The sequence below is a fragment of the Anomaloglossus baeobatrachus genome, chromosome 1 (genome assembly GCF_048569485.1).
Source record: "Anomaloglossus baeobatrachus isolate aAnoBae1 chromosome 1, aAnoBae1.hap1, whole genome shotgun sequence".
Lineage (NCBI taxonomy): Eukaryota > Metazoa > Chordata > Amphibia > Anura > Aromobatidae > Anomaloglossus > Anomaloglossus baeobatrachus.
The window spans coordinates 46,558,586-46,584,354 of record NC_134353.1 but is presented as its reverse complement, the minus strand read 5'-3'; the positions used below and the strand labels follow the sequence as shown (position 1 = coordinate 46,584,354).

The window sequence follows — 25,769 nt, the reverse complement described above, 5'->3', positions numbered from 1 at the left end:
TCTGGTGGAGAGCCGTGTACTGCACTGCAGGGGAAATGATTAAGGCTGCCACCCTTGCAAGGTTTGCATCACAATCTGACAAGGTATGAGCTGCGGGGATATCTGCCGGCCCGATAACAAGGGATCTATCCACAGATAAACAATTATACTGCATAGCCGTGAGTGTAATCAGTGCAGAGAGACTGCGGAGCAATTCAAATAGCTGCAAAACCAAGAGCAAAATATCCCAGCCCCCCCCATCCGCACTCAGGCTACCGGCTGGACTAGTGCTCTGGAACACTCTGCACTGCAGGGGATGACCCGGAGAACTTCACTGTATGATCTCATTCATATAGATTCAAAACCAAGAGCAAAATATCACAGCCCCCCGACACCCCCATCCGCACTCAGGCTACCGGCTGGACCAGTGCTCTGGAACCCTCTGCGCTACAGGGGATGACCCGGAGAACTTCACTGTATGATCTCATTCATATAGCTGCCAAATCAAGAGCAAAATATCACAGCCCCCCGACACCCCCATCCGCACTCAGGCTACCGGCTGGACTAGTGCTCTGGAACCCTCTGCGCTACAGGGGATGACCCGGAGAACTTCACTGTATGATCTCATTCATATAGCTGCCAAATCAAGAGCAAAATATCACAGCCCCCCGACACCCCCATCCGCACTCAGGCTACCAGCTGGACTAGTGCTCTGGAACCCTCTGCACTGCAGGGGATGACCCGGAGAACTTCACTGTATGATCTCATTCATATAGCTGCAAAACCAAGAGCAAAATATCCCAGCCCCCCTCATCCGCACTCAGGCTACCGGCTGGACTAGTGCTCTGGAACACTCTGCGCTACAGGGGATGACCCGGAGAACTTCACTGTATGATCTCATTCATATAGCTGCCAAATCAAGAGCAAAATATCCCAGCCCCCCTCATCCGCACTCAGGCTACCAGCTGGACTAGTGCTCTGGAACCCTCTGCACTGCAGGGGATGACCCGGGAAACTTCACTGTATGATCTCATTCATATAGCTGCCAAATCAAGAGCAAAATATCACAGCCCCCCGACACCCCCATCCGCACTCAGGCTACCGGCTGGACTAGTGCTCTGGAACCCTCTGCGCTACAGGGGATGACCCGGGAAACTTCACTGTATGAGCTCAATCATATAGCTGCAAAACCAAGAGCAAAATATCCCAGCCCCCCTCATCCGCACTCAGGCTACCGGCTGGACTAGTGCTCTGGAACCCTCTGCACTGCAGGGGATGACCCGGAGAACTTCACTGTATGATCTCATTCATATAGCTGCCAAATCAAGAGCAAAATATCACAGCCCCCCGACACCCCCATCCGCACTCAGGCTACCGGCTGGACTAGTGCTCTGGAACCCTCTGCACTGCAGGGGATGACCCGGGAAACTTCACTGTATGATCTCATTCATATAGCTGCCAAATCAAGAGCAAAATATCACAGCCCCCCGACACCCCCATCCGCACTCAGGCTACCGGCTGGACTAGTGCTCTGGAACCCTCTGCGCTGCAGGGGACGACCCGGGAAACTTCACTGTACTATCTCATTCATATAGCTGCAAAACCTACAGCAAAATATCACAGCCCCCCGGCACCCCCATCCGCACTCAGGCTACCGGCTGGACTAGTGTTCTGGAACCCTCTGCGCTACAGGGGATGACCCGGGAAACTTCACTGTACTATCTCATTCATATAGCTGCCAAATCAAGAGCAAAATATCACAGCCCCCCGACACCCCCATCCGCACTCAGGCTACCGGCTGGACTAGTGTTCTGGAACCCTCTGCACTGCAGGGGATGACCCGGGAAACTTCACTGTATGATCTCATTCATATAGCTGCAAAATCAAGAGCAAAATATCACAGCCCCCCCGACACCCCCATCCGCACTCAGGCTACTGGCTGGACTAGTGCTCTGGAACCCTCTGCGCTACAGGGGATGACCCGGAGAACTTCACTGTATGATCTCATTCATATAGCTGCCAAATCAAGAGCAAAATATCACAGCCCCCCGACACCCCCATCCGCACTCAGGCTACTGGCTGGACTAGTGCTCTGGAACCCTCTGCACTGCAGGGGATGACCCGGGAAACTTCACTGTATGATCTCAATCATATAGCTGCAAAATCAAGAGCAAAATATCACAGCCCCCCCGACACCCCCATCCGCACTCAGGCTACCAGCTGGACTAGTGCTCTGGAACCCTCTGCACTGCAGGGGATGACCCGGGAAACTTCACTGTATGATCTCAATCATATAGCTGCAAAATCAAGAGCAAAATATCACAGCCCCCCCGACACCCCCATCCGCACTCAGGCTACCGGCTGTACTAGTGTTCTGGAACCCTCTGCGCTACAGGGGATGACCCGGGAAACTTCACTGTATGATCTCAATCATATAGCTGCCAAATCAAGAGCAAAATATCACAGCCCCCCTCATCCGCACTCAGGCTACCGGCTGGACTAGTGCTCTGGAACCCTCTGCGCTACAGGGGATGACCCGGAGAACTTGTGTACAATTCTGGTCACCGATATATAAGAAGGACATAGCTGAACTGGAGAGGGTGCAGAGAAGAGCCACCAAGATTATTAGAGGAATGGGGGGGCTGCAATACCAAGACAGGTTATTAAACTTGGGGTTATTTAGTTTGGAAAAACGAAGGCTTAGGGGGGATCTAATCACAATGTATAAATATATGAGGGGACAGTACAGAGACCTTTCCAAAGATCTTTTTACACCTAGGCCTGCGACTGGAACACGGGGGCATCCGCTACGTCTGGAGGAAAGAAGGTTTAATCATAATCACAGACGAGGATTCTTTACTGTACGAGCAGTGAGACTATGGAGCTCTCTGCCGTATGATGTTGTAATGAGTGATTCACTACTAACATTTAAGCAGAGCCTGGATGCCTTTCTTGAAAAATGTAATATTACCAGTTATGTATATTAGATTTTATGACAGGGTATTGATCCAGGGAACTAGTCTGATTGCCGGATGTGGAGTCAGGAAGGAAATTGTTTCCCCATTGGAACTTGTTTGCCACATTGGGTTTTTTTTGCCTTCCTCTGGATCAACATGTTAGGCTACGGGTTGAACTAGATGGACTTAGAGTCTCCGTTCAACCTTAAAAACTATGATACTATGATACTATGATACTTCACTGTATGATCTCATTCATATAGCTGCAAAATCAAGAGCAAAATATCACAGCCCCCCCATCCGCACTCAGGCTACCGGCTGGACTAGTGCTCTGGAACCCTCTGCACTGCAGGGGATGACCCGGGAAACTTCACTGTATGATCTCAATCATATAGTTTCAAAACCAAGAGCAAAATATCACAGCCCCCCGACACCCCCATCTGCACTCAGGCTACCGGCTGGACTAGTGCTCTGGAACACTCTGCGCTACAGGGGATGACCCGGAGAACTTCACTGTATGATCTCATTCATATAGCTGCAAAACCTAGAGCAAAATATCACAGCCCCCCGGCATCCCCATCCGCACTCAGGCTACCGGCTGGACTAGTGCTCTGGAACACTCTGCGCTGCAGGGGACGACCCGGGAAACTTCACTGTACTATCTCATGCATATAGCTGCAAAACCTACAGCAAAATATCATAGCCCCCCGGCACCCCCATCCGCACTCAGGCTACCAGCTGGACTAGTGCTCTGGAACCCCTTTGCGCTGCAGGGGATGACCCGGGAAACTAAACAGTATGATCTCAATCATATAGCTGCAAAATTAAGAGCAAAATATCACATATCAAATAGCCCCCCCCCCCCGATACCCTCATCCGCACTCAGGCTACGGGCTGGACTAGTGCTCTGGAAATTAGAGCAAAATATCACAGCCCCCCGACACCCTCGTCTGCAGGGACTGCTCAGGCTACCGGCTGGACTAGTGCTCTGGAACACTCTGCACTGTAAAGGATGACCCGGGAAACTTCACTGTACATTCTCATTCATATAGATGCAAATCCAAGAGCAAAATATCACAGCCCCCCTCATCCGCACTCAGGCTACTGGCTGGACTAGAGCTCTGGAATACTCTGCAATGCAGGGGATGACCCAGGAAGCTTCACTGTACAATCTCATGCATATAGCTGCAAAATCAAGAGCAAAATATCACAGCCCCCCGGCACCCCCATCCGCACTCAGGCTACCGGCTGGACTAGTGCTCTGGAACACTCTGCACTGCAAGGGATGACCCGGGAAACTTCGCTGTACGATCTCATTCATATAGCTGCAAAATCAAGAGCAAAATATCACAGGCCCCCGGAACCCTCATCAGCACTCAGGCTACGGGCTGGACTAGTGCTCTGGAACACTCTGCGATGCAGGGGACGACCCGGAGAACTTCACTGTACTATCTCATTCATATAGCTGCAAAATCAAGAGCAAAATATCACAGCCCCCCCGCACCCCTGTCTGCAGGGACCACTCAGGCTACGGGCTGGACTAGTGCTCTGGAACACTCTGCGATGCAGGGGACGACCCGGAGAACTTCGCTGTACAATCTCATTCATATAGCTGCAAAATCAAGAGCAAAATATCACAGCCCCCCCGCACCCCTGTCTGCAGGGACCACTCAGGCTACCGGCTGGACTAGCGCTCTGGAATACTCTGCGCTGCAGGGGATGACCCGGGAAACTATACTGTACGATCTCATTCATATAGATGCAAAATATCACAGACCCCCGGCACCCCCATCCGCGCTCAGGCTACCGGCTGGACTAGTGCTCTGGAACACTCTGCGATGCAGGGGACGACCCGGAGAACTTCACTGTACTATCTCATTCATATAGCTGCAAAATCAAGAGCAAAATATCACAGCCCCCCCGCACCCCTGTCTGCAGGGACAACTCAGGCTACGGGCTGGACTAGTGCTCTGGAACACTCTGCGATGCAGGGGACGACCCGGAGAACTTCGCTGTACAATCTCATTCATATAGCTGCAAAATCAAGAGCAAAATATCACAGCCCCCCCGCACCCCTGTCTGCAGGGACCACTCAGGCTACCGGCTGGACTAGCGCTCTGGAATACTCTGCGCTACAGGGGATGACCCGGGAAACTTCACTGTACGATCTCATTTATATATCTGCAAAATCAAGAGCAAAATTTCACAGACCCCCGGCACCCCCATCCGCGCTCAGGCTACTAGCTGGACTAGTGCTCTGGAACACTCTGCGCTGCAGGGGATGACCCGGAGAACTTCGCTGTACAATCTCATTCATATAGCTTCAAAATCAAGAGCAAAATATCACAGCCCCCCGGCACCCCTGTCTGCAGGGACCACTCAGGGGATGACCCGGGAAACTATACTGTACGATCTCATTCATATAGATGCAAAATATCACAGCCCTTCGGCACTCTCATCCGCACTCAGGCTACGGGTTGGACTAGTGCTCTGGAACACTCTGCGCTGCAGGGGATGACCCGGGAAACTTCACTGTACGATCTCATTTATATATCTGCAAAATCAAGAGCAAAATATCACAGACCCCCGGCACCCCCATCCGCACTCAGGCTACCGGCTGGACTAGTGCTCTATAATACTCTGCGCTGTAGGGCACGACCTGGGAAACTTCGCTGTACGATCTCATTCATATCTCGTAGGAACAATTTGGATTTATATACGTCCATAACACAACACCATGAGGCTGCTGTGCCCCATACTGTACCTCTCTGGGATTCAATTTTCTCACTGTTTCCATTTAATGTGTGATAAAAACCATTTTGCAGAGATATTCTTACAGTAATTAGAGGGAATCTGGCACAGTGATGTCACCCACAAAATTATTTATACGCTCATGGGGCTCTTTTAAAGATAAGACCAGCAATATCTGAGTATATGATCAGGCTGTTCCCTCGACACTGAAAAAATAGTGTTTCCATTCATAAGTAAATGAGGCTGAAGAGCTATGGTAGATCTGAAGCCTCCGTCACTCCAGCTCTATTCCCGCCCAGTGCTACATCCCCCTGTATGACTGATGGCTACATTTCCTCAAGTCACACAGCATAGAGGCTGTCAGTAATCAAGGAGAAGGCGGCACTGGGCACGGAATAGAGCTGGAGTGACAGAGGCTTCAGATCTACCATAGCTCTTCAGCCTCTTTTACATACCAATAAAAAAGGTGTTTTCTAATAGCGGAACAGACTGGCCATGTAGTTATTGCTGGACTGATCTTTGACAGCGCTAGATGTTCATATAAAAATCTTTGAGGTGTGAAATCGTGCTGACACCGTCCTTATAAACTAGAAAGACACTCAATTTCCTCCAAATATGATGATTCTCACTGCAAACTTTCTATGTACAATATTTTAACTCTGGCCACAGGGGTATAACATCAGCATAGAATAAGCATTAGTAACAAGAGGAGAAATCACTATGAAAACCCACCCCAGCTATCAGCTGATCAGTAGCTGCTGTCACTCAAAAAGCTACTCATTTTACAAACTTTACTTGCTTGTGTTTCAAAACCTACACATCCGAGCTGACCACTACAGGTATGTATAGAATCAGCCTGATAGTGCCAGTATAGCACTGTATGTATAGAATCAGCCTGATAGTGCCAGTAAAGCACTGTATGTATAGAATCAGCCTGATAGTGCCAGTATAGCACTGTATGTATAGAATCAGCCTGATAGTGCCAGTATAGCACTGGCTTTAGGTTATATAGGAAAATCCTGGTGATTGGTGCGCTTTAAGACTATGTTCTCACGATGACGTTTTGGAAACGGTTTGATGTTGCACAATTTCTGCAGCATTTCTGCACCTTTTCGTAAATTCAATTTCTTATATTTTTTAATTTCAATTTTTTAAGTGAGTTTTTTCTACATGAATCTTTATCGCAAGGAAAATATGCAGAATCAAAAACTTATCATGGCCTTCCCCCCAACTCAAGGTTTAACTAGACAGGAGGTTCCTAGCTGAATCTAGCCCATGAATAAACATTCTACTTCTGTTGTCTGCGTCACGGTTTCCGAACAATTAAGTCATTAAGGGGAACCTGTCACCAGATTTGGTGACTATAAGCTGCGGCCACCACCAGTGGGCTCTTATATACAGCATTCTAACATGCTGTATATTAGAGCCCAGGCCGCTGTGTAGAACGTAAAAATCACTTTATAATACCTAAATGGTGGGTGCGGTGCAGACTGGTCAGATGGGTGTCTTTGTTCTCTGGTGCTGGCGCCTCCTCTTTCGGTCACCTTTGTCCTCCTTCTTCTAAAGCCTGTGTGCATGACGCGTCCTACGTCATGCACACTCACCGGCATTGAGGTCCTGGGCGTGACCAGCATTCAGTGTTTTGGGGGGGGGGTCATGGGTTTCATATCATAGCATTTCTGTATGAAAGGTGTTGATTCGTATTGAATTGATGATGCCCTACAATTGTTTAATTCACTTTTTTTCTCTATCTCGTTCCGTTTTCGAGATAAAAATGCTAACTCCGCTGTTTTCCACCAGATGGCGCTATAGGTTGTTTCATTGCGCAGCGCATGGCTATTTTACTATATCTAGACACCACTTCTATGCCTATAGATGCCGCCATTCTCAAGTTAATGGCGGTGGACAGAATATGGTGGACACACTGTGTGTATATATATATATATATATTTTTTTTTATTATTTTCAAAGCAATCTATACTGATTATAACTATACCCCTCTTTTTCTTTAGATGCTTAAAACCACCAAGCACAGCAGAGTCCTCTCTCTGTTTCAATCTCTCTCAATACCACTTTAAGCCTGGGCACTCTTCTCAAACAGTGGGTAATACCAGGCATCAAAACCAGGTACTCAATACATTATATACTGAATTAACTACAACAAATACCAAAACTCTTTTAACCCCCTTTTTTTTTCTCCAAAGGCAATCACATATTATTCATACACCTTGCTGCCTCTCCTGTACGTACCACTACATATTGTATTTCCTAGGTACCCAAAGGCAAGGTTAGTATTAAACCCTAAAATTAAATGAAACTTTATTTTATATATATATATATATATATATATATATATATATATATATATATATATATATAAACTTACCATTTTATTTATGCTTGCATGGCTCTACCGTCAACCCTTCCCATACTAGGAAAGATTTTGGACCATAAAGTACCTTCCTATAAGCTATACTAACCACTTCATAACCACAAGTACTTAGAACTATAATACAATCCTTTTAGTACTATTCATTGTCCGATAGTACTCTATCCCTTTACTACTCCTATACAATTACCTTTAGCGCAGCAGGTACTAATAATACTTTTTCAATCTTTTTGGCAGGGTACGCGGACCTTGCCTACTGCTTGCAGCTTTACCCCTGTGAGACTAAAGGGTGCTTTACACGCTGCGACATTGCTAGCGTTTGCTAGCGATGTCGAGTGCGATAGCACCCGCCCCCCCCGTCGTAGGAGCGATATGTGGTGATCGCTGCCGTAGCGAACATTATCGCTACGGCAGCGTCACACGCACATACCTTGTCAGCGACATCGCTGTGACCGCCGAACAATCCCTCCTTCAAGGGGGAGGTGCGTTCGGCATCACCGCGACGTCACAGCGACGTCACACGGCAGGTGTCCAATAGAAGCGGAGGGGCGGAGATGAGCGGGACGTAACATCCCGCCCACCTCCTTCCTTCCTCATTGCCGGTGGAGACAGGCAAGGAGATGTTCGTGGTTCCTGCGGTGTCACATATAGCGATGTGTGGTGCCGCAGGAACAATGAACAACATCGCTACGTATGAGACAACGATTTTTAGTGTTTGGACGACCTCTCCAAAACCAACGATTTTTGTCTCTTTTGCGATCGTTGAAGGTCGCTCGTACGTGTCACACGCTGCGATGTCGCTAACAACGCCGGATGTGCCTCACAAACACCGTGACCCCGACGATAAATCATTAGTGATATCGCAGCGTGTAAAGCACCCTTTAATACCTTCTTAATAAACACACTCTGTTTTGAAGCTATTAGTTTCTTCTCCTGTTTCTTGAGCACCAGTTTTTTTCTATTAAAACTGACCCTTTTTGGACTGAGAATCCGTGTTTGCCTCTTTACCGCATCCCTACCATCGCCTACCAGATCTGATCCCCCCCCACCGCCTAGAAATGAGACGACGTGCACACATCCTAGTAGGGTTTGTAGCCCCTTTCAGACCAAAATAAAATTGCATTGAACTTTTTAGATGCAAATTGAATTTTCTTTCTTAATTGAGTAAATTTTGCTCAATTCGAAGTTTAAGAAATTCACACAAAAATATAAGACATAAATTCTAATACTTCAGAAATCGACTTTGTTAAACTTCAAAATTGCTAGAAAATACCAAAATTAAAAGAAAAACTGAATAATCTCAAATATACAAAACATAAAAAAAAATCTAAATATAACCTGGTTTTCTCAATGGACATGAAGTTCTGCTCGCCGCTGCACACTCGATGTTTAATTCATCCAGGTAGGTAGTGCTTCATAGTTGGCCAGTCCACTGATTAATTGTCCTCATTTGCATTTTTTCAATTATAAGTAAGCAAACCGGCGGGTTCCCCAGACAGACTACATTTTATTTAACAAATTCCGACTTTTCTCAGATGAAAATCTCCTGTAAATGTGGCATCCCCATAATAAGATGTGCGAGGTGACGCACCTGTCATCGCTGTCGACCGGTCTTCGCACTAGTATTAATCAGTGGCAAAAATTAAGTCTTCATAAAATTGGCCTCTCTTTTGTTAGAAAATGTGAATAGAAACTAGAGGTCATTGACCTCTTCAGACCAACATTGTCAGCACTCAAGTGAGATCTATTGTTTGCCAAACAAAGAAAGTTAGAACCATTGTGTAACATTTATGGATCTGGCGCTCTGGCATCACTCCCAATAGATGTACCGGTCTCCTATTATTAGACTTTACACATCATATTTTTCCTGTATTCTGTTTAAAAAACAAAATTTCAAAATTATATGACGTTTGTAATGCTAACCCTTTACCTGTGCTTGCTCCACAAAATCCAACAATACCTCCTTTGATGTAAATGTCCATAAACCCTGTCTTGATTGGTTTAGGAGACTACTGGTTGCACAATCACCCAACCCTATTAAGGTCCTGCTATGTAGGCACCACCCCACTTAACCCAAGATGACTCCAAAACATCCAATAATGTTCCCTTTGATGTAAATGTCCATAAACCCTGTTTTGATTGTCTTAGGAAACTTCTGGTAGCACAATCTCTTGTCAGGTATGGCAATCACCCAACCATATTCAGGTCCTGGTATGTAGGCACCACCCCACTTAACCCAAGATGACTAAAAAACATCCAATAATGTTCCCTTTGATGTAAATGTCCATAAACCCTGTTTTGATTGTCTTAGGAAACTTCTGGTAGCACAATCTCTTGTCAGGTATGGCAATCACCCAACCATATTCAGGTCCTGCTATGTAGGCACCACCCCACTTAACCCAAGATGACTCCAAAACATCCAATAATGTTCCCTTTGATGTAAATGTCCATAAACCCTGTTTTGACTGTCTTAGGAAACTTCTGGTAGCACAATCTCTTGTCAGGTATGGCAATCACCCAACCATATTCAGGTCCTGCTATGTAGGCACCACCCCACTTAACCCAAGATGACTCAAAAACATCCAATAATGTTCCCTTTGATGTAAATGTCCATAAACCCTGTTTTGACTGTCTTAGGAAACTTCTGGTAGCACAATCTCTTGTCAAGTATGGCAATCACCCAACCATATTCAGGTCCTGCTATGTAGGCACCACCCCACTTAACCCAAGATGACTCAAAAACATCCAATAATGTTCCCTTCAATGTAAATGTCCATAAACCCTGTTTTGATTGTCTTAGGAAACTTCTGGTAGCACAATCTCTTGTTGGTTATGGCAATCACCCAACCATATTAAGGTCCTGGTATGTAAGCACCATCCCCACTTAATCCAGCATGAATCCAAAACATCCAATAATGTTCCCTTTGATGTAAATGTAAATAAATCATGTCTTGATTGTCTTAGGAGACTTCTGGTAGCACAATCTCTTGTCAGGTATAGCAATCACCCAACCATATGCAGGTCTTGCTATGTAAGTGCCACCCCCACTTAACCCAGGATGACTCCAAAACATCAAATCATATTCCCTTTGATGTAAATGAATATAAACCTTGTCTTGATTGTCTTAGGAGGCTTCTGGTATTACAATCTATAGTCCGGTATGTCAATTACCCAATCATTCTCAGGTCCTGCTATGTAAGCACCACCCTCACTTAACCTATTATGAAACCAAAATATCCGATAATGTTTCTGTCAGGCTTCCACTTGCGGGCCCAGGGACTTAAAGAAGATCAAACTTCTAAGTGCAATAAGACAAAAAGCCCACAAGAGGTCGCTAGCCCAAGCGTCAGATTAGTCAAACAAGCTAAAGTCAAAACCGATTTGTCACGTCTAACCAAGGGGGTGAGCAAGCCATAGTCAAGTGAATGCAAGGGAGTTGGAAGCCAAGGAGTCACGTCAGGAGCCAAAGGGGAGCAGAGCTGTAGTCTGGAGACATAACTGAGGTCAGAGGCTGGGAGATCGGGTAAGTACAGAGGAGGGGTTGGAGGTTGAGACACACAATTGGACTGAGGTCAGGAAGACAGGATGGGAGGACAGAACTAGGGGAACAGAGGTCTGGTAGGCTGGGTAGCGGGACAGATCAGAGAAACTCACAGGAACCAGGGCGCAAGCTGCAGAGCAGAGCTATTACTGGCGGCGTTCCGGAGGATAAAGCTGCGAGAGTCCTGGAATGAGGCATGACCGCACAGACCCCTCCCACCTGACTTAACCCCATCAGAGCCAAGCTATAGTCATGACAGTTCCTTTTGATGTAAATGTACATACCCTGTCTTGATTGTCTTAGGAGACTTCTGGTAACGCAATCTTTTGTCAGGTATTGCAATCACCAAATCATATTCATGTCCTGCTATGTAAGCACCACCTGTACTTAACCCAGAATTAATCCAAAATATCCAGTAATATTCCCTTTGATGTAAAGATACATGAACCCTGTCTTAATTGTCTTAGGAGAATTCTAGTAGCAAATTCTATAGTCAGGTATGGCAATCATCCAACCATATTCAGGGTCTGCTTTGTAAGCGTCACCCCCGCTTAACCCATAATTGTGCCAAACATCCAACAATGCCCTCGCTGATGTAATTTTACATAACCTCTGTGTTGATTGTTTTAGGAGACTACTTTTAGCACAATCTGTTGTCAGGTATGGCAAACACCCAACTGTATTCAGGGCCTGCTATATAAGTGCCACCCCTGCTTAACCTAGAATTAATCAAAAACATCCAATATTGCCCCCTTTGATATAAATGCATATAATATTCCTCCTGCTTCTTTTATGAGACTACTAGTAGCACAATCTGTTGTTAAGCATGGCATGCACCCAACTATATATAAGAAAGGCCACGCATTAGGAATAATTAATCACTTTGGAGCCTTTTTGAGGTGCTACTAGATGGTAGAAAAAAGAGAAAACTAGTAAAAATAGTCTCTGTACTGATAGGCTTCACGTTTTGATGTAGATGTTTACCAGCAGATGCAGATTTGGTGCAGTAATTTGGTGTATAAATTCCAGCACCAAATCTGCATCTCCTGGCAGAAAACCTATCAAAACACACAGTTTTGACGCCGTTTCGGTGAAATTTTCTGCCAGGTGAGGCAAATTTGGTGCAGAAAGATGATTCAGATATTTCTGCACCAAATCTGTCTCTCTTGGCAGAAAACCGGACCTAAACTGCGTTTTTCTGCCTGCAGATGCAGCTTTGGCTCTGGAACTTATACACCAAATTCCTGCACCAAATCTGCATCTTTTGGAAAAAAAAACGCATCAAAACAGTATTGCAGTTTTGCCAGGGGATGCAGATTTCTACAGATAAATGGTGTATAAGTTGCAGCACCAAATCTGCATGTCCTGGCAGAAACCTACACAAGAACCGTGGTTTCACGCTGTTTCGATGCAGATAAAACTGCATTGAAACATCATGAAAACCCATGGAAATTTGCTGTCGCCTCCACTTTGGTCATTTTAGGAGGTACAATAAACCTCTCCACAGACTTTTGGGGAGTCAAGTCCAAGATGGTGTTTTGAGTTATCCATCTAGGATCTTTCTAGTCTGTACAGGGACCAAATGGGTGCGTGTATCATGTCTACTTGTTGTAGGGCTTCCCTTCTTGCGTTATCCAAGTGTAGCAGTGTTTACATTCATAACAATTACACTGTAATGGTAAAATTACCTAAAACTTCATCATTATATTAATTGAACTTCCAGTCATACAACTTTGGGTAGAGGGGCACAAAAGTGCATGTCCACAACAGCTTTGACACATCGAGACTAGCATCTTGTAAGAAGGTGTCCTGTGGTCTTAGTAGTGATGGATGCTCATCTGATTGGGTATTCACTTTGGTCCTCCATGGCAGCTGGACCTGGACAGCGGTCATTTCTGCACAAGCAATGTGTGCTCCATAATCTTGGATGTCTCTTACTAAGTGATGGCAACATCATGACTTTTGGGTTTGCTGTACACATCATTACATTGCACTGGCATGGTAAGCTACAGAAGAGTGCCGAATGCTGGGCAGAGGATTGCCAATGCAAAAGTGAACACATGTCCTTCACTTGTCCTTGAATCTGGTACGTATGACGTCCATTTTCATATGTACTGGAGACACGGACATACATAGACCCAGTAAAAATCCATGGGTCTGCACACACATCCATGTTTTTTCACATACGAGTGTCCATGTGGCACACACGCAATTCCGTGTGTTCTGCACAGAGGCAAGTCTGTTTTTCTCCAGCAACACTGATACCACACGAACCACATACTGAATTAATCTGTGTGACATCATTGTGACACGTACGAGAGAAAACACTTGTTTTTGAAGTAAAATGATTTTCGATACTCACCTGTCTCTAGCAATGTGGTCTTCAGCGCTGCTGTCACAATCCTCCAGGCCTGCTCATTATGCTCATGAATATTCACTGCACGGTGAACCTGAAAGCAGCAGTGCAGGAGACAGCAGCGTTGGAGACAGGTGAGTAAAAAGTCACTGATCTCCGTGTGCTATCACGGATAGCACATGGAGAACACATATGTGCCAAAATCATGGGACATGGATGGCCATATGCACCTTCAACATGGACCATGAAAAACGTGCATTTTTATCATGGACGTGTGAAGGGGGCCTTAAGCGGGCTTTACACGCTGCGACATCGCTAATGCGGAGTCGTTGGGGTCACGGATTTTGTGACGCACATCCGGCCGCATTAGCGATGCCGTTGCGTGTGACATCGATAAGCGATTTTGCATCGTTGCAAAACAGTGCAAAATCGCTAATCGGCGACACGGGGGTCCATTCCCAATTATCGTTACTTCAGCAGTAACGAGTTTGTTCGTCGTTCCTGCGGCAGCACACATCGCTGCGTGTGACGCCGCAGGAGCGAGGAAGCTCTCCCTACCTGCCTCCCGGCCGCTATGCGGAAGGAAGGAGGTGGGCGGGATGTTACGTCCCACTCATCTCCGCCCCTCCGCTGCGATTGGGCGGCGGTTCAGTGACGTTTCAGTGACGTCGCTGTGACGCCGCACGGACCGCCCCCTTAGAAAGGAGGCGGTTCGCCGGTCACAGCGACATCGCCGGACAGGTAAGTATGTGTGACGGCTCTGGGCGATGTTGTGCGGCACGGGCAGCGATATGCCCGTGTCGCGCAACAGATGGGGGCGGATACCCACACTAGCGATATCGGGACCGATATCGCAGTGTGTAAAGTAGCCTTTAGTCTGGCTGTCATGGATTAATGAGGTAGACTTTTGACCAAGGTAAGTTGAGTCTTTTTGTCCATCTCTAGCTGTCACATTATGCCCGTAAATTATTAAATTTGCCATCCATGCATTAGAATTGCTATCAGGAACATAAAGCCTTATGAACATTGGTCTATTAATCTATTGGTTTAATATCTATTGGTGCTTCACGGGCATCCCTTTTTGAACCACTTTTGTTAGGTACTAAAGGGGGCTTTACACGCAACAACATCGCTAATGAGATGTCGTTGGGGTCACAGAATTCGTGACGCACATCTGGCCTCATTAGCGACGTCATTGCGTGTGAAACGCACAAACGACCGCTAACGATCAAAATTACTCACCTAATCGCTGATCGTTGACACGTCATTCTAATCCCAAATTTCGTTGCTGGTGCAGGATGCAGGTTGTTCGTCGTTCCTGAGACAGCGCACATCGCTACGTGTGACACCCCAGGAACGAGGGACAACACCGTACCTGCGTCTTCCAGCATCGAGGTGGGCATCCCTTTCTTTCGGCTGTTCTTCGCCCCTCCGCTTCTATTGGACGGCTGCCGTGTGACATCGCTGTGACGCCGCACGAACCACCCCCTTAGAAAGGAGGCAGTTCGCCGGCCACAGCGATGTCGATAGGTAAGTATAGTGTGACGGGTCCTTGCGATGTTGTGCTCCACGGGCAGCAATTTGCCCGTGATGCACAAGCGACGGGGCGGGTGCTTTCACCAGCGACATCGCTAGCGATGTCGCTGTGTGTAAAGTGGCCTTAAGAGCTGCATACCAGAAAGAAACCATTTTGGAGATACACGTCTATATATTACAATTTCACCTTAGTAAATGTGGATTAGGTCCTCATTCGGACATTGACTTCAGAACTTGACATTTTGTTTGCTGCGTAATTTACCTCGCTCCTAACTATTGGCACAGTTAAATTTCTTAAATATGGTAAGGGTGCCAAACTTTTTTTTCACAAAACCCTAAAGAAAGGAAACTCTTCTGCAAGCGCCTGAGAAAGAAATATATACAAAAAATGATGCAAGGGCTATAAAAAAAAAAGGCCACAATTTTCTGTTTACGAGTCCAGACCATAAGTAGTTAATGTGAAGAGGTAAGCAGCTATCGGGAGTCCCTCTTCAAGAAAATGTGACTGTAAATGTTTCCTGCCTTGGATCGGCTGAGGTTTGGATCCAGCTCAGACGCTTCCAAATATCTCTTGGCCGCCAATTCGCAGAGCATGAAAAGTCCATCTACCACCTGGCAGGCTCCGAAACAAGCCAAGAGGAGGGACGCTATGCTGATGATTGTCTGCTCAGTTATCGCCTATTGGCCTATTATACTCCACAATATGATGCTATCGTAGGGGAGTCATGGAAAGTTTGAAGTATTTATTATAAACCTGACATGTGGTAGGACCATGGCGTGCCAAGAGATTGCAAACCGCCTAATTTGACCAAAAAATTGCTGTTTTTATAAGCAGCATGTCTACAGATGCACGGATAAAGCCACTGACCGAAAAATCCTCTATTTTTTTGTCTATTAGATCACTGTTATATGAAACAAAAAAAATTGTACTAGTTTATTGGTGCATTTAAACTTTGGTTAAAGATATTTATCCCCCAGTAAAATGCAAGTATTCCAAGCTGTAGAAAAAAATCTGCAATGCGACTGCAGATTGCTTAATTGGGACAGTGTACAATGTCTAAACTTTCACAATTTCCTTGTTTTCCCATCGCGAGTAGGCAACCAAAACCCCCAAACCCACCAAAACCCTCAGCAGTTTATAAGATATATACATAGTGAATGTCGAAAGTTTTGGCACTCTTGAAATTGTCCCAGAAAATGAAATATTTCTACCAGAACTCAGATTTTATTGAAGCAGGAACAAACATTCCAGTAAGTGATACATTACTGGAATAAGGGTCTCAACCCCCACATCATGCTGCTTTCAGGTTGCACCAAAAAAACCTGCTCATAGATTTGGCTTAAACATAGATCAGCTGAGAGGAGCACAGGTAGGTCCCCTTCACACGTCCGTGATTCGGTATGTATGACGTCCATTTTCATACGTACCGGAGACAGGGACATACGCAGACCCATTAAAATCAATGGGTCTGCACACATATCAGTGTTTCCATGGACAATTGTCCATGTGGCACACACACTTGTCCATGTGTTCTGCATAACGACAAGTCAGTTTTTCTACGGTAGCACTGATGTCACATGGAACGCACACTGATGCGATCCGTCTGACATCAGTGTGACACGTACCGGAGAAAACAAGGGTCTTTGAAATAAAATGATTTTCTATACTCACCTGTCTCCAGTGCTGCTCACTTGCTTCCAGGCCCACTCATTATGCTCCTGAATATTCACTGCATTACGACCTGGAAGCAGCAGCTTTGCAGTCAGTAGCGCCACGGACAGATGAGTAAAAAGTTCCTGATCTCCGTGTGCTATCTATTGTAGCACACGGAGATCAGGAACTTTTTACTCATCTGTCCCTGGCGCTACTGACTGCAAAGCTGCTGCTTCCGGGTCCGTGATGCAGTGAATATTCAGGAGCATAATGAGCGGGCCTGGAAACAAGTGACAGCAGCGCCGAAGACAGCAGCGCTGGAGACAGGTGAGTATAGAAAATCATTTTATTTCAAAGACCCTTGTTTTCTCCGGTACATGTCAAACTGATGTCACACGGATCACATCAGTGTGCCAAATTCATAGCACAGGGACGGCCATACACACCTTCAACACGGACCATAAAAAGCATGCTTTTTTTATCACACACATGTGAAAGGTGGCGAAACAGACAAAATGAGTATTAAAAACTGCATTTACACTTGAAGTCACGGAAAATTTATTGATTAAACTTAGTCTGCATCCAGCAGTGGAAGAAAGGAAGCAGGAAAAACAAACAACCATATTTTTTTTATGAATCCCAATTTCAAAAATTATTTTTAGAACAAAAACAACTCATCCATTTAAATAAAAAAAAGAAGAAAACAAAAACTCTTAAGGTATTCAATAACAAGTCTCATTTGAGATGCTCATCTAAAGGGAAAAGGTAAGGAAAGACACATCTGTGGCCACAATCTTCCCATTGGAGAAACATTTTGAACAGTTTGAAAAAGAGAAGGCTGAGAGGAGACTTAATAGCGGTCTACAAATATCTGAAAGGTAGTCACAGTGCAGAGAGAACCACAATATTCTCATTAGCACAAGGAAGTACAAAAAACAAAGGGATGAAACTAAAGGGAAAGAGATTCAGATTAGACATTAGGAAAAACTTTCTGACAGTGAGGGCAGTCAGAGAGTGGAACAGGCGACCACAGGAGGTAGTGAGGGCAGTCAGAAAGTAGAACAGGCTACCGCGGGAGGTATTGAGGGCAGTCAGTCAGAGAGTGGAACAGGCTACCGCGGGAGGTAGTGAGGGCAGTCAGAGAGTGGAACAGGCTACCACGGGAGGTAGTGAGGGCAGTCAGAGAGTGGAACAGGCTACCGCGGGAGGTATTGAGGGCAGTCAGAGAGTGGAACAGGCTACCGCGGGAGGTATTGAGGGCAGTCAGTCAGAGAGTGGAACATGCTACCGCAGGAGGTAGTGAGGGCAGTCAGAGAGTGGAACAGGCTACCGCGGGAGGTATTGAGGGCAGTCAGAGTGGAACAGGCTACCCCGAGAGGTAGTGAGGGCAGTCAGAGAGTGGAACAGGCTACCGTGGGAGGTATTGAGGGCAGTCAGAGAGTGGAACAGGCTACCGCGGGAGGTATTGAGGGCAGTCAGAGAGTTGAACAGGTTACCTCTGGAGGTATTAAGGACAGTCAGAGAGTGGAACAGGCTACCGCGGGAGGTAGTGAAGGCAGTCATTGAGTGGAACAGGCTACCGTGGGAGGTATTGAGGGCAGTCAGAGAGTGGAACAGGCTACCATGGGAGGTAGTAAGCTCTACATCAATGGAAATCTTCAAGCAGAAACTGGATAAACATATAGCTGGGATGATTTAGGTATACCTGCATTTGCAGGGGGGTTGGACCCAATGGGCGATAAGGTCCCTTCCAATTCTATTATTCTATAATTGTATGATTGTATTCCTTACTTTTTTACATAGGAAACAGCATTTGCAATATTACAAAGTTTTCAAAATACAATTTAGCGATAAGCAATTGCACAGTGACCATGCGGCAGAGGTTTTTTGGGGAATTTTGGACAACTAACGTAATGTAGTGTTCAGGGGGCAGAGTTTCTGTAAACCAGAATCTTCTCTACTTCCAATTGATTGCCTATCATAAAACTTGGATAATCATGGAAGCCACCAATAGAATTTTTGAAAGACACTAAATGCAAAAGCTCATATGTTCTCATTGACAAAAGTGACAACCTCTCCAGAGTCAATTGATAAAAGGCTAAGCTGGCAATATGAACCCATAAACATAGGATTACTTTCAGTGTTACCGTCATTGATGATAGAATAATTCCCTGACATGTTTTTGTGTGTTACGTAATTAGGATGCATTAGAATAAAGTCACAGTTCATAATCGTCAATGTGCGGATCGATCCGTGTGACAACTTGTTGAAGGAGTGGATAAAGCAGGCTCATAAAAAGTAAGAGACGTAGGGCATAGTGAAGAGGAAAAGCAATCCCAGGCACAACAGATCTTACCAAGACCAGTGCATCTACCTTTGCTGTGTTACGTGATATAAAAATGTAAAAATAGACAAATATACCACTTCTAAGGACATAAGTCCTTGTCTATACATAAGTCTTTATGGAAACGGTAATGCAATTTTGAACAAGCGCCATACCATAGTTGGCCTAAAAACAGGAAAACCTTTTGGTCTTTTTTGGGCTAATCCGGCAATGCAGTTTATCGGAGAGTAGGCATCGGATTCTGGCAAGCAGAGTTGATAAAGCTTTGTCACAATTCCTCCGCTCAGTAATCGAGGCAAACTGATCTTTTAGTTGGGTGGATGATAGCTTAGAGCTGGGGCGTGCTGAGCTGTTAGTGTTTTGAATAATATCTCAGTCGTCCAATCTTATACTGGGAGATGCTGGGTTTCTGCAGGTGTTTCCTGTTTTCAGTAATTGCCCAGCTAGTTAGCTAAGAAATTTATTTCTGTGCATAGCCAGCCTTAATGTGACGTTCCGGAGTCAGGTATGCAATAGTGATGCAATATTTTTGCCAGGAAATGTAGATTGGGTGCAGGAATATGGTGTAAAAAAACTTTAGCACCAAATCTAAAACTCTTGGCAAAAAATTCAGTTTTCTGCCAGGAGATGCAGGTCTCTGAACTCAGTGAGAATTCATTGAGGTCCCCTGAGGTCAGGTAACCTGCAATCACAGGTGGAGAGCCGTGGGAACCTCCAGCTGTGACTGCAACTAACCTGAGTGACATCATCACTCATTTCTGAGCTCATCTGCTGCTTACATCACTCATTCTGCTTGCTGTGTCTTCAGATGTAGCAGTGCTCAAATCGACGTGGGACCTCATGTGGAGTACCTTGGACCTGAGTGTTTTGGGGGTTAATAAATTGGTGAAAGAGGGAGGGTTTTTATTTTTTTAAATAAGGATTTTTTTTCTGTGTGTTTGTGTTTATTTCTTTTTACCTTTAGTATAAGTGGTGTGGCGGTCTACCCATCACTAATCGATGGCTTAGTGGCAGCTGTGAGCTGACATTAACCCTTTTTGACCCCGATTGCCACTGCACCAGGGCAATTGGGAAGAGCTATGTAAAGTGCCGAAATTGTCACATCTAGTAGATATGACAATCCTGGGTGGCTGCCGGCTGATATTTTTAGGCTGTGGGACCTCAATAACCATGGGTCTAACCAGTATGAGAATACCAGCCCCCAGCTGTTGGGCTTTGTCATGGCTGGGTATCAAAATTAGGGGGAACTGCATGCTGTTTTTTACAATTATTTATATATATATATATATATATTTTTTTAAGCCGAATGCGGTTCTACCTGTTTTGATGCACACCCAAGATAAGCGCACAGCTGGGAGCTGCAGGCTTTACCTGTGCTGGTATCAATATGTCTATGGAAACACGTTGTGGCTATTTAGAGGGATAATTAAAGGTTTGTTAATATATTAAATCTTCTAAAGGTCTTTTTCTACAACAGCGCTCCACACGACCGCTTTTTTTTGTATCTAGGTATCAATAGATGTGGAGAACCCTATGCCAATTGTTTTATCTATTTATTTTATACCACAATAGAGACCCGCACAATCACAGACGCTGTCTGTTGGTGAGGTCTGACTGCACCATTTTGCAACACATCACTTATGCCTCCCATTGAATGTAATGGGTTCGGCTAGGATCGACAATCGGATTGGCTAGGATCACCGATCCATCGGTGATCTCAGGTGGGCTTGGCTCTGGGCAGTGATAGCCAGGTCCTGGCTGTAACATCAGCAGGAGATCCGGTGGCAATCATGGGAGTAGAGTGCCTGAACCCCCACAATCACCATGACTAAAAAAATATGCACAAAAAGAAACAGGGAAAAATTGCATATGAAAAAAACGTGCAAACGCAATAAAAACGTGTGTTTTTTCACCTGCGTTTTTCATGCCAAAACATGTTTTTTATGCCCAGAAAAGAAGCACACAAAAAAGCAATGTGGGCACATAGCCTTATTATTATTATTATTATTATTATTATTATTATTATTAGCTGTAGTACCCGGCGTTGCACGGGATAGTAACTGTCTCTCTGTCTCTCTCCCAGTCTCTGTCTGTCTCCTTCTTTGTCTGTCTCCCTCTCTGTTTCTGTCTGTCTATCTCTCTGTCTCTATCTCTTTGTCTGTCTGTCTCTCTCCTTGTATGTCTGTATCTTTTCCTGTCTCTCTGTTTCCCTGTCTGTCTCTTTCCCTGTTTGTCTATCTTTCCCTGTCTGTCTGTTTGTCTGTGTCTGTCTCTTTCCCTGTCTTTCCCTTTCTGCCTGTCTCTTTGTCTGCCTGTCTCTGTCTGTCTCTCTTTTTCTTTCCCTATCTGTCTCTTTCCCTGTCTGTCTCTTTCTCTGTGTCTCTTTCCCTGTCTGTCTGTCTCTGTGAGTCTCTGTCTGTCTGTCTCTTTCCCTGGCTGCATTGTGACATGCCAATTTTCTGATTGTACATGCGACGGTGCAAATTCCTTTAGCGGACATACACATGTGACGCCCTGGCCTATCAGGTCGTCACAGTGTATTGTGCAATATTCCCTGCTGTGCAATATCCACCTCCTCCTTGGTTGCGGGTCCCCGACTAATGTTGTTGCCAACAGCAGTCAATCAAAGTCCAAGGTACACTCTGCACCACACCCACCAGTAGATGGCCTGAGTGGAATAGGGCCGCCCACTTGGGGGGTTGGTTAAGGGGGGTCAGGAGTGTCAGGAGGAGAACATAAAAGAATTGAAGTAGCTCTCAGAGAGAGAGGAGGTCAGGAGCTGGGCTCCTTGAAAGTATCAACAGATGGTGACAGACGGTGATCTGAGCCTAGTAGGAGCTGAACCACTGGTCGCAGGGGATCATGGCAAGGGGCACGGTATTGTCGAGGAGGACAGCCGGCGGCCTTGAACCATCACCGGGCTAGGACCAGGGCATGACGGGGTACATGGACCCTAGGTCAGGGAGTAGCTTCAGGCAACCTTATAATTAACCTGACAAGGAAGGAGCCTTCAAGATCCGTTCTCCACCCGCTCCAAAATCGGGGTACTAGCGCAATGAGGGAGATAGGACTTTCCACTAAAACGGTCCAGGAAATTCCAAGCGTGAACCATGAGAGCAAGCTCCCACAGTTAGCCACACTGGGGAGTGGGACCTGGCTAGTTCCACACTACCGGGACCAACAGAGAAGTAACTTAGTGCCAGGAGGCAGGTCATGGATCACTAGGCAACACCAATGGGGACCGGACCCGAACTAGCTCCCCTCAGCGGCAGCAGTATCCAGAACTTTGGTTTACCAAGTTGTCGGTGTCAGCTTTGTGGACTGAGTGAGTACGAAAGTGGCCCCAGCGCTCCATACGGCACCCCCCAACTCCATCACTGAGTCCCGTGGCATTCCCCCTACCCGTGGAGGGTCGCAACACCTAGCTGCACCCATCATCACACCGGGTACTCGCCAATGGCAGCAGTGGTACTCCACCTTACCACACACCACGGGTGGCGTCACTAACTCTAATACTCCCCCTGTAAATAACCCCCTTCGTTTGAGGAGCCGCACGACCCCCCGGGTCTGGAGACCCCTTGAGCCACCGCAGATCTGGATCCGAGTAACCCAGCTGCTGACGCGGGGGCGCACCCACACACACATACAGTACATACATACATACATATATACATACACACACATACATACATACATACTGTACATTCATTCAGCTTTTAAATATTAGATTATATTTGCATTCTATGACAGTATTATGTTGTCATTAAAATATTATTTGTCATGGTTCGCCTCCCCGTCCACATAGCTAGGGGGCGGAGCCTTCTCTCGGGCCTCACTTCCGGACCCTGGATGCCTTAAAGCTGACATTTCCAGTGAACCAGCGCCGGCTATAAGCTTAGCACTGCTTTGCCTGTGATTGCTGCTCCTGTGAGTGATATCCTGATCTGTCTGTTCCTGTGCCCCCATGCCCTTGTCTGTGTTCCATCCCCTGGTCGTCCCTCCTGTCCTCTGTCCCCTCTCCTATTTCCCCACTCGGTTGCTTCCTCCGGTACTGACCTTGGCCTGACTTTGACTCTGCTTCTGCTCGTTCCTCTGGTCCTGCTTCTGCCTGTACTGTGTTTGACCCAGCCTGCCTGACTATTCCTTGCATGTCCTGCAGCTCTGCTTCTCAGCTGTGCTGTGAGGTAGTGTATGAGAACGCTGTGTATTCACTTCCTGGTTCTCATTGCTTTGTGTAGTGTCTTCTGCTGCAGAGCTCTGGCTCCCCCTGGTGGCAGCATGACATTATTTTTACTTGTTTTCAGTTATATTATTATTATTATTATTTTATTTGCTTTGTACAACAGCATTATATGGTCATAACAAGGTTGTTTTTGATATATTTGTATTATATTACTGTTTATAGTCCATAAATGTTATCTTAGCGCATAGAACTTTCTATAAATAATTAAGTTTGAGCCATTGATATAATATAGTCCATGAATAACATTTTTATACAGCAATATATGATGATATTCCATTCATAGTCTATGGGTTATAATGCTCTCATTCACACATAAGTTTTTCAGCTGCAAAACTTTCTTGTTCCTCTGTCTACATCAGTATTTCTTGGAAAGCGTTATGCAAATGTGCGCACTTCTATCAACTCATTAGTGCCTATCTCCTAATTACACCTATTCTGTCCTTTAAATCACCACCTTGATGTGTCCACCATCTTTTCTCTTCTGCTACTTTGATGCCTTTCATCAGACTTCCCGTAAATTGCCTTAATCTTGCCTTCTATTAGGGACCTCTCTTACCATTTTCCTTAGTTTTTTCCCCCCTCTGTTCTCCACTTTCTTTGCCACTTTAAAACTAGATTTTTGGCCTTTGATAAGGTCATTGACTGTTCCGCACAGAATACTTACAGTATATTTTAATGGTCCATTAAAGCTCGCCTATTGTGCCTCGCTGCTTAAATAACCTTTGATGGCAATAGCTTCAGGTAGAACAGAAGGAACAAAAAAGGTAACTTCCCTCATATTTCTAAGTAATTGTCGGCTGATAATTACTTCTGCTGTTCATCTAATCAGTTTTACACTTGTATTTGTTATTAGATAAGTTACCGGGAAAGAATAAGCCAATGCAAATAGCCTGTTGGCTGCCACCGTCGCTGCCGTAATTGGAACAGAAATGTGTTCTTCTCGAGTGGAAAAAAATAGAGCTGTATAGGATTATCACAACCGGCACAGAACATTTGGTAAGACATTAATTGTAAAGGATTTAGAGAATCATAACACTCCGATTCTGACCTAAGCTACTAAAAACATAAAAATTCCAAAAATATATACATCATGAATAAATACTGTATATAAATATATTGTGATGATTGACACCACGGAGTAGTGATACTAGTCACTAGATGGCACTGGATGGAATACTGCCCCCTATGTGACCTAATATAAGGTTTGTCACTTGATAGCACTAGAATCACTAGAGTAGAGAGTGAGCAGAGAGAAAGTCAGATAAGCCGGGATCAGAAACCAGGAGACAACACACAGGGAGCAGGCAGAAAAAAGGTCAAAATACAGACCGAGGGTCAGGATACCAGGAGAGTACGTATGGGATACAAGGAGCAAGCAGAGACGAGGTCAGGAGGAGGTCTGAGGTCAGAATCCAGGAGGTAATGACAAGGTCAAGAAGGATGAGCAAACAGAGTAAATTTTAGTCCAGAGTTGAGTAGTCAAGATCAGAACCAGGCACAAACACAAGCCAACAGCATAACTGTAGAACCAGGCTATATGACTGGCATCATTCTGAGTGCGCATGCTCCCTAATAAAGCAGAGCAATTAGCCAGAACAAGGAGCATGTGAGAAAGCTCCTCCAAGCACCAGCCAAAGACCGAGTTCAGAGAAGCAACCCGTCCACAAGAGTGGAAAATAGCTGAGCCTCTCAAGGCAAAATGCTCTGCGCAGAGAAGCATAACAGCAGGTCATGGCACACAAGACACAGTGCAAATCGGAACCATGACATATATCTGTGTGTGGACCAATAGGATATACAGTACAGAGATAGTTTCATAGTCTTTAAGGTTGAAAGTAGAGTAGACATAAGTCCATCAAGTGAAACCTAAAACTAAACATTCTGATCCAGAGGAAATAAAAAATCGAATGATGCAAATGCTAATTGCTGCCTATTAGGTGAAAAATTCTTCCTGCCTGACATTGGTCAGCAAAGTTGGGTTTTCTACCCCCAAACATCATAGTCTTTTTCAGTGACAGT

At 45.5% G+C, this 25,769-nt stretch overlaps 1 protein-coding gene and 1 long non-coding RNA gene across 3 annotated transcripts in view; one reads left to right on the top strand and one right to left on the bottom strand.

The window, feature by feature from the left end:
• Nucleotides 1–24,740, top strand: LOC142276324 (uncharacterized). Its single transcript, XR_012739832.1, has 4 exons — nucleotides 1–83; nucleotides 7,700–7,814; nucleotides 7,892–7,974; nucleotides 24,604–24,740. It is a non-coding gene; the product is annotated as an uncharacterized LOC142276324 (long non-coding RNA).
• Nucleotides 1–25,769, bottom strand: part of CTNNA2 (catenin alpha 2) — a 3,064,502-nt gene that overhangs the window by 46,995 nt on the left and 2,991,738 nt on the right. The window lies entirely within an intron of this gene.